At 39.7% G+C, this 8,329-nt stretch overlaps 1 pseudogene; it reads left to right on the forward strand.

Moving 5' to 3' along the window:
* The first annotated feature begins 1,972 nt into the window (after positions 1 to 1,972).
* LOC126722183 (uncharacterized) lies at positions 1,973 to 7,083 on the forward strand (annotated as a pseudogene).
* The last annotated feature ends 1,246 nt before the right edge of the window (positions 7,084 to 8,329 follow it).

Genomic DNA, 8,329 nt, shown 5'->3' on the forward strand with positions numbered 1-8,329 from the left:
TTTTTATCACTACTTATTTTAGAGATAGGATGGGATCTTCAACCCACCCACGTAAATAATAATATAATATTTATATGTCATTTTGTACTATGTTAATGTATTGTGATGTTACACTATGTCTGTTATATATAAACTAACAAAATTACTTTAATTGTTTTAGTTTTATTAATATAACTATGCTCCCTTTCAAGGCAGAAAAAAAAATCATTTTAGGATAGCAAGGCCAAACAATCCAATTCACGATTTTAACAATCTTTTACTCAGTGTTCGCTTGGGATGCACTTATAAGTTAATTTATTTCTTATTTTTTCTACCATTTGTGGGTTCCAAGTAAATCACCTACTTATTTTATTTAACTTTTTCTTATTTTTCTTACTATTTGTGGATCTCACGTAAGTTAACTACTTATTTTATTTAATTTTTACGCTTTATATTCTATTTACAGTACTTTCAACAAAAGATTAGATAAATTGTTCTCAAACAAACACAAATCTAGTCATTATCCAAATTCCAAAGTCACTAAGATGAAAAAGTTTTAATACTTTAATATTATTTTTTATATATGTGTGTGTGTGTATATATATATATATATATATATATTTATATATAGAGAGAGAGAGAGAGAGAGAGAGAGAGAGAGAGAGAGTTTGTGTAACTTCACAAGAATTACACAAGAAAATAGTTATGTAATAAATAATCTTAGAAACAATAAGAGTTGCCTACCTCCACTACACATTATTTTCTATTTTTCCAAAATTCACCATTTTTTTCCGCTAATCTCAAAGTCCTCACCTCTCATCTCCTCCTTCATGCCCATGGCTACACCCTTTCCAGTCTAGACCACCCCTACAGACTGCTTGGTGGTTGTGGGGACTCGAGGACTGAGGAAGGGTACAACAAGCTGTGACTATCATTATAAAAGCACTCCAAGCCTGAGGAGGGGATTTACCCAAGGATAGGATGAGAAGAGACAAAATATTTTCTAGAAGTCGGAATGAAGAGGATAGTGTTCAGAGAGAGAGTCAAGGTAGGTGAAGGAAGTTTCCAGTGAAAGCTCACCTACTGCTTCTGCATTAAATGACTGGCAACAGGTTTACTAGCTGCATCGATGAGGAAGTGACCTGAATAGTAGAATTCATAGCTAAGCAGCTCCTTCTACCACTTTTAACAGAGGTTTAAAGGGACAGGTGTCCTAAGGAGAGTCGGGAAGATTATAGATGGAGGGCTAGGATGCAATAAACTTAGGAGTATATAAAGAAAGATGACTCCTAGATGAATGGACCCCAGAAAAAATCAGGAAAAAAATATTAGAACAAAAAAAGTGAGAGAGAGAGAGAGAGAGAATAGTGTACATCCTTGCGCAAGAACATCGTCCTTGAGTGAGATTGTAAAGAACCATTTATATACTTAATCTTTGGGCCTAGCTAGACAGCACCAATTTCACTATTCTTAGTGAGTTTGGGCCACCAGATTTTTGTGTCCTTACAATTGACACCGTTTATGAGGAACAAGGTTTTGTTGTGGGTTTGTTTTGATTAGCCATGGCCAACTTGGAACTGAATAGGGAAGAATCTATTGGTTCATAGAGGGAAAATTAGTTTGTTAATCTAGAGCGAAAGAGAGACAGACATCATACACCAAGTGTTATGGTAGAGTCCTACCATACAGAGCGTACTAAAAGGAGTCACTCAAGGATAGGGAGCCATGCTTCGCATGAGCAGGAAACGCGAAAACTGAAACTTGAGATAAATCACTTGCGTAGGAAACTGCGGCAAAGGGAGCGTGATAGAAGGAGTCCACCACCCCCGTCAAGTGATGGATCTAAGGAGAGTAAGGATCGCTCATATCGCCATAGGTCTAGAACCCCATCCAGTGAGTCCTTCTTAGCATCTTCACACCAGGATAAACTGAAAAATGGCAAAAGTTCAAGTGTGGGCAAGGGTCATCTCACCATAGCATGGGGAATGACGCAATGAGTAGGGCACTTTATCAAATATCAAAATCACCCTTTGTTAGGAAAATCAACAAGGCCAAGCTTCCCCACCGGTTTTCACAACCAATATTCACCATCTATAATGGAAGATCTAATCCCGTAGAGCATGTGAGCCACTTCAATCAGAAGATGGCAGTTCATTATGGTAATGAAGCCCTTATGTGCAAGGTATTCCCCTCCAGCCTTGAGCCTGTGGCTATGCGGTGGTTTGATGTTTTGGAAGAGAGGTCAATAAGGTCCTTTGAGGAGTTGATAAGGGCATTTAGTGCTAGATTTGTGACGTGCAGTAGGGTCCCTAAGCCTTTAGATTCTTTGTCGTCTATAGCGATGAGGGAAGGCAAGACTTTCGAAACCTATTCGAACAGATATTGGGAAACGTACAATGAAATAGATAGGGATTTTGAGGATGTAGCAGTGAGAATTTTTGAGGTAGGGCTTTCGACGGAGCATGAGTTGAGAAAGTCACTAACAATGAAGTCTACCCTTAGTATGCGCCAACTTATAGATCGCATTGATAAGTATAAACGAGTAGAGGAAGATCAGACCCAAGGAAAGGGCAAGGTGAAGACATTTCCTAAAAAGAGGGATCCTCGGGGAGGAGGATATCACAGTAACCAACCGAGGAGAGATTTCCCCAACCAGACATCATTTGTGGGTGCTCAAGTGGTTAGTTCATTGTTTAAAGAGCCTATCTATCAAATACTGGAAAAGATATAAAAAAAATGAACCGTATTTCAAATGGCTCAATAAAATGGGTAGGGACCCATCCAAGAGAAACCAAAGCCTTTATTGTCATTATCATCAGGAAAAAGGACACACAATTGAAGATTGTAGGACTTTACGTGATCATCTGGATCAACTGGTGAAGGCAAGGAAGTTAAGGCAGTTCTTGCACCAACCTGCTAGTCAATTTGGACTGCCCAAAACTAGGTATGAAAGGGATGGAGCTCCTCGGCCAGCCCTGGGCACAATTAATGTCATTTTTGCTAAGCCCAGGGGCAATGCTGGAACTTGCTCGAGGGTTATGTCTATGGTTTCAAGTCCCGACTTGGAAGACAAGAGCCAGGCTTGCAAAAAGGCCAAAATAGTGGTCATGCCCACTTTAGGTTTTTCAAAAGAAGATAAGGAGGGGATGTTCCAGCAGCATGATAATGCCCTGGTGGTAATGTTGACACCCCATTTTGCGACTCGCATTTAACCTCACATGGAAGGTAAAAGGGTAATTTCACCTTGGAAATATGCATCTTTATTCTGGTCACTAGATCATTAATCTCATTTCACCAAAATGATCTTGATATTGTAACGATCAAATCGACTAGTCATAAGCCCTAATCGAACCATCAGAATAAAAGTTATCATCAAATCAAGTTCTAATGGCCGAGATGCACCATCACAAATTAAGTCCAACTATATGTGATTATGAACAATTGATTTCAATTGATTATAAGTATAATCAATTTGAGAACGATGATATATCATAATTTGATTGGTTAGGACTACATTTTATGGTAGGGTTGCAAACACCTAATTAACTAGATAGTTAAACATTAATTATTCAATGAGTAATTTGTGCAATTATCTTTTAATTAGGGTAAATTGGAACAATTGATTGGCTTACTCCTCACTCTCACCAATATTTCCATTTAATGCATCAGATTTCCCCCAAGGCTAAAATGAGGTCTAGGTTCATGATTCTTTGTCAACTTTCATTAAATGGTCTTTCATTCATATTTCCTTCACCACTACTATATAAACCCTCCATCTCTTTCATTCCAAAACACACAAAAAACTCCTTCTCTTCCCCTCTCTTGAGTTCTAATAAAATTGAGTAGTCTTGTCATATCTTGGTTTTCCTGAGATTCAAGGTATTGAGTGAGACTCACACTTCCTCTCCTAACTCTTCTTTTCCTCCACCCTTAGGACCTCCCTCAAGATTCTCCTCCTCTGACATATGGATCTTGCATGAAAGTATAATCATTTTCCCTAATTGTTTGCCATGATGATAGTTTAAGATTAAAGCATAATAATAATCATTTAAATTCTTTTGAATATGTTTGAATGTTTTTAATTGTTCTTATATGTTCTTCACATGTTCTTGGTTGTTCATCACATGTTCATGCATGACACTAGTTTTGATCTTAAATCCACATCAAAAACATGAAAAATATTTTTGTTTAATAATATTTTTAAATTCTTGAATCTAAAATATCACCATCCACACACATTCACTAGAATTTATTTGTCAATCCAAATGAAAATGCCTAATAAATTGAAATAGAGTTTATCACATACACACTTTAAATTCAACATGCAAATTAATTGATAACATATTAGATGATATGATATGAATGTTGGCCATCATAGTCTAGAAGACCGGTTTCACCGGGCAAGGTGGGTGCCTAACACCTTCCTACCTTGTAACATAACCTCCGAGCTTAGATCAAGAGTTAGTAGATCAAATACTTATCCATGTAATTTTCGATTTTTAGATTGTAATTAGGAAACAAAGCCATGTACTTTATCTTAGATTGTATCTAGGACCAAAGTCATGTAATTTTCCTATGATCAATGTAAATTCAATTACAAATTAATAAAATGAGGAATTTTTCAATTTTCTTTTTCTTTTTTATTCCAATAATTAAATAAGTGGCGACTCCATTGTAAAACCCTTAATCTAAAGGGGAAAATATAATTAGCCAAACCTCCATTTTGAGAGGCAATAACACGACTTCACTCATTCACGTGGGTTTAGCCCAACATCCTAAAAAGGGGGGCCCAGGGCACAGTCTCTCATAGGTAACCATTTGGATTAAGGGGTATTATATAAGAAAGGTCCTAGTAGACCAGGGAAGTGAAGTGGAGATTATGTACCCGGACTTGTATAAAGGGTTAAGTCTCAGGCCCGAGGACTTGGAGAAGTATAATTCACCACTAGTGGGCTTTGATGGGAGGTTGGTAATTCCTCGCGGGATGATAAGGTTACTTGTATAGGTTGGGGACGAGGAGGTGCAAGTTAACTTCATTGTAGTCGAAACTTATTCCCCTTACACAACCATCCTAGCTAGACCATGGCTTCATGTTATAAGAGCAGTTTGGTTAACCTTACATTTGAAAGTTAAGTACCCCACACAAGGAAGAGTAGGGGAATTAGTAGGAAGTCAAGCAATGCTTAGGTAGTGTCTGATAGCAGCCATTACACGACAACCCGCAAATCAAGCAGTGGTAGAAAAGGGGCGAATCCCATAGCAATCAAAAGGTCTCGAAGTAGGATTTAGGACCGAGTTGCAGGGGGTACCATCCAAGGAATTGGAAAAGGTTTTAATTGGTCAAGATGAGGAGAAATACTTTCAAGTGGGGTCTCAATTGCCACCCTTGGAGAAAGCAGCGTTGGTGAAGTTTCTGGAAGATAATATGGATGTGTTTGCCTGGAGCACTTATGACTTGCCCGGGATTGATCCAGAGTTTATATGTCATCAGTTGAATGTGAATTCAAATGCGGTTCCACAAAAGTAACCACCTCGGTGCTCATCAAAAGAGCATGCTGAGGCAGTGAAAGCTGAGGTGAATAAACTTAAGTAAGCAGGGGCAATCAAGGAAATCTTTTATCCTGAATGGCCAGCCAATACTACGGTGGTGAAGAAGAAAAATGGGAAATGATGTGTGCGCATAGATTTCACGGATCTGAATAAAGTTTGCCTGAAGGATCCCTTACCCGTTCCTCAAATTAACCAATTGGTGGACACAACATGTGGACACCCTAGGATGAGCTTCTTGGATGCTTTCCAAGAGTATCATCAGATACCTTTAGCATTACCCGATCAAGAAAAGATTTCCTTCTAAACTCCCACTAGCTATTATCATTATCAGGTGATGCCATTTTGCCTCAAAAATGCAGGATCCACATATCAAAGAATGGTGAAACGAATGTTTGAGTCACAACTTGGGAGGAATGTGGAAGCATATATCGATGACATGGTGATAAAGAGCAAAAAAGTTGAGGAGCATTTGGCAGACTTGAGGGAGGTATTTTCAGTATTGCGAGAACACAGACAGTGCTTAAATGCATCAAAATGTTCTTTCGGGGTCAACTCAAGAAAGTTCCTAAGCTACATGATCATGCACCAAGGAATTGAAGTCAATCTCGATCAAATTAAAGCCATTAACAATTTACATCCTCCTCGGAATCCTAAGGAGGTGCAAAAGTTAACAGGGATGGTAGCAACTCTGAACAGATTTATCTCCCAGTCGGCAGATAGATGTCATCCATTTTTTCAGCTTCTTCACAAGTAGAAGGACTTTCGATGGACCAAGGAGTGTGTATTGGATTTTGAGGAGCTTAAACAGTATTTTTCATGCCCTCCTGTCCTCTCTAGGCCCAAGAAGGAAGAAATATTATATGCATACTTAACAGTCACGAATTATGCAGTTAGTCTGGTTCTGGTTAGAAATGAGAATGGAGTACAAAAACCCGTCTACTATGTTAGTAAATCCCTGCACGAAGCTGAGACACATTATTTACCCATGGAGAATGCGGTGTTAGCCCTTGTACATGCCACGAAGAAGCTTCCAAATTATTTTCAAGCACATACCGTTGTGGTGCTTACCCAACTCTCTTTACAAGCTCTCCTACGAAAATCAAACTACATAGGCAGGATTGCTAAATGGGGGACCATGCTAGGTTCCTATGATGTTAGGTACATGCCTCGTACTGCCACATAAAGGGACAAGTCTTGGCAGATTTTGTGGTGGAGTTTACAGAAAGCATGGTCGATGATAGGAAAGGAATAGTAGAGGTTATAGCGGTCTCGGTTTCTGTTGTTGCCATATGGGAGGTGTACACGGACGGAGCAGCTAACCGAAAAGGATCAGGAGTAGGAATCGTGTTAATAACCTCGGAGAAGCTGGTGATGGAGAAATCACTTCGTTTGGGTTTTCTGACCACGAACAATGAAGCTGAGTATGAAGCTTTATTGGCTAGGATGGCAATGGTTAAAAAGTTAGGAGGAGAAGTTGTAGAAGTGTATTCAGATTCTCGGCTGGTTATAGGGCAAGTCAATGGTGAGTTTGAAGCTAGGAATGAACGCATGTAGATTCCAAGGGGACAGAATTCTTATGCAGATTCTTTGGCTATGCTGGCAACTTCTTTGGGGTCAAATTTGCCACGAGTCATCATTATTAAAGACACGGCTCATCCCAACTTTATAGAGAAGCCCTTCGTCGGAGTGTATAGTATTCAGGTGGGGCCTAGTTGGATGGACCCCCTGATAATTTTCTTAAAGCAAGGACTATTATTCGAGGATAAAGGCGAGGTAGAAAAGAGACGTAGGAAAATCCCACATTACAGGTTGTCTGAAGAGCATAAGTTGTATAAACGCTCTCACTCAAAGCTGTATCTACTGTGTGTACATCCCAAGGCAGTGGAGCTCTTGTTAAAGGAGTTGCACGAAGGGATTTGTGAGAGTCATATGGGTGGCAGATCTTTAGCCCACAGAGCCCTTACCTAGGGGTACTAGTGGCCGAGCATGTAGAAAACTTCTCAGGATTATGTTAAGAAGTGCGACCAGTGTTAAAGGTACGCCCCTGATATTCATCAACCAGGAGGGGTTCTAAACCCACTTTCTAATCCTTGGTCGTTTGCTTAGTGGGGCTTGAACATAGTGGGTCCATTTCCTCAAGCCACAGGAAACCGGAGATGGCTCCTCATCGGGACAGACTATTTCACTAAGTGGGCAGAGGCTGAACCTTTGTCCAATATCAGGGACGTGGATGCTAAGAGGTTTATATGTAGAAATGTCATCACCAGGTTTAGAGTTCCTCATGCATTGATCTCGAACAACAGGCTTCAGTTTGATAGTAAGGCCTTCTGAAGGTACTATGGAGAGTTGGGGATCAGGAATAGATATTCTACTCCTGCCTATCCAAAAGGGAACGGGTAGGCCGAGACTACAAATAAGGCCATAGTGTCTAGATTGAAGAAAAGATTAGATGACGCAAAAGAAAGGTCGGTGGATGAGTTACCCCACGTATTATGGACTCATCGCACTACACCCCGAAGATCAACTGGGGAAACTCCTTTTTCACTGACTTATGGAACTGAAGCAGTAATCCTTATTGAATCCGAATTCTTGGCCTTAAGAACTAACCAGTTCAGTGTCGAGGAGAATGATCTCCTACTCTCGACCAATTTGGAGCTAGTAGAGGAAAGAAGAGAAATGGCTACAGTAAAGGTGGCGCATTACCAGCAAAGACTTAAGCAAGGGTATGACAAAGGAGTGAAGTTGAGGCCATTAACCCCAGGGGACTTAGTTCTCAGAAAAGTGGTAGAAATAGCAAGAA

The sequence above is a fragment of the Quercus robur genome, chromosome 4, assembly GCF_932294415.1.
Source record: "Quercus robur chromosome 4, dhQueRobu3.1, whole genome shotgun sequence".
Taxonomy (NCBI): Eukaryota; Viridiplantae; Streptophyta; class Magnoliopsida; order Fagales; family Fagaceae; genus Quercus; species Quercus robur.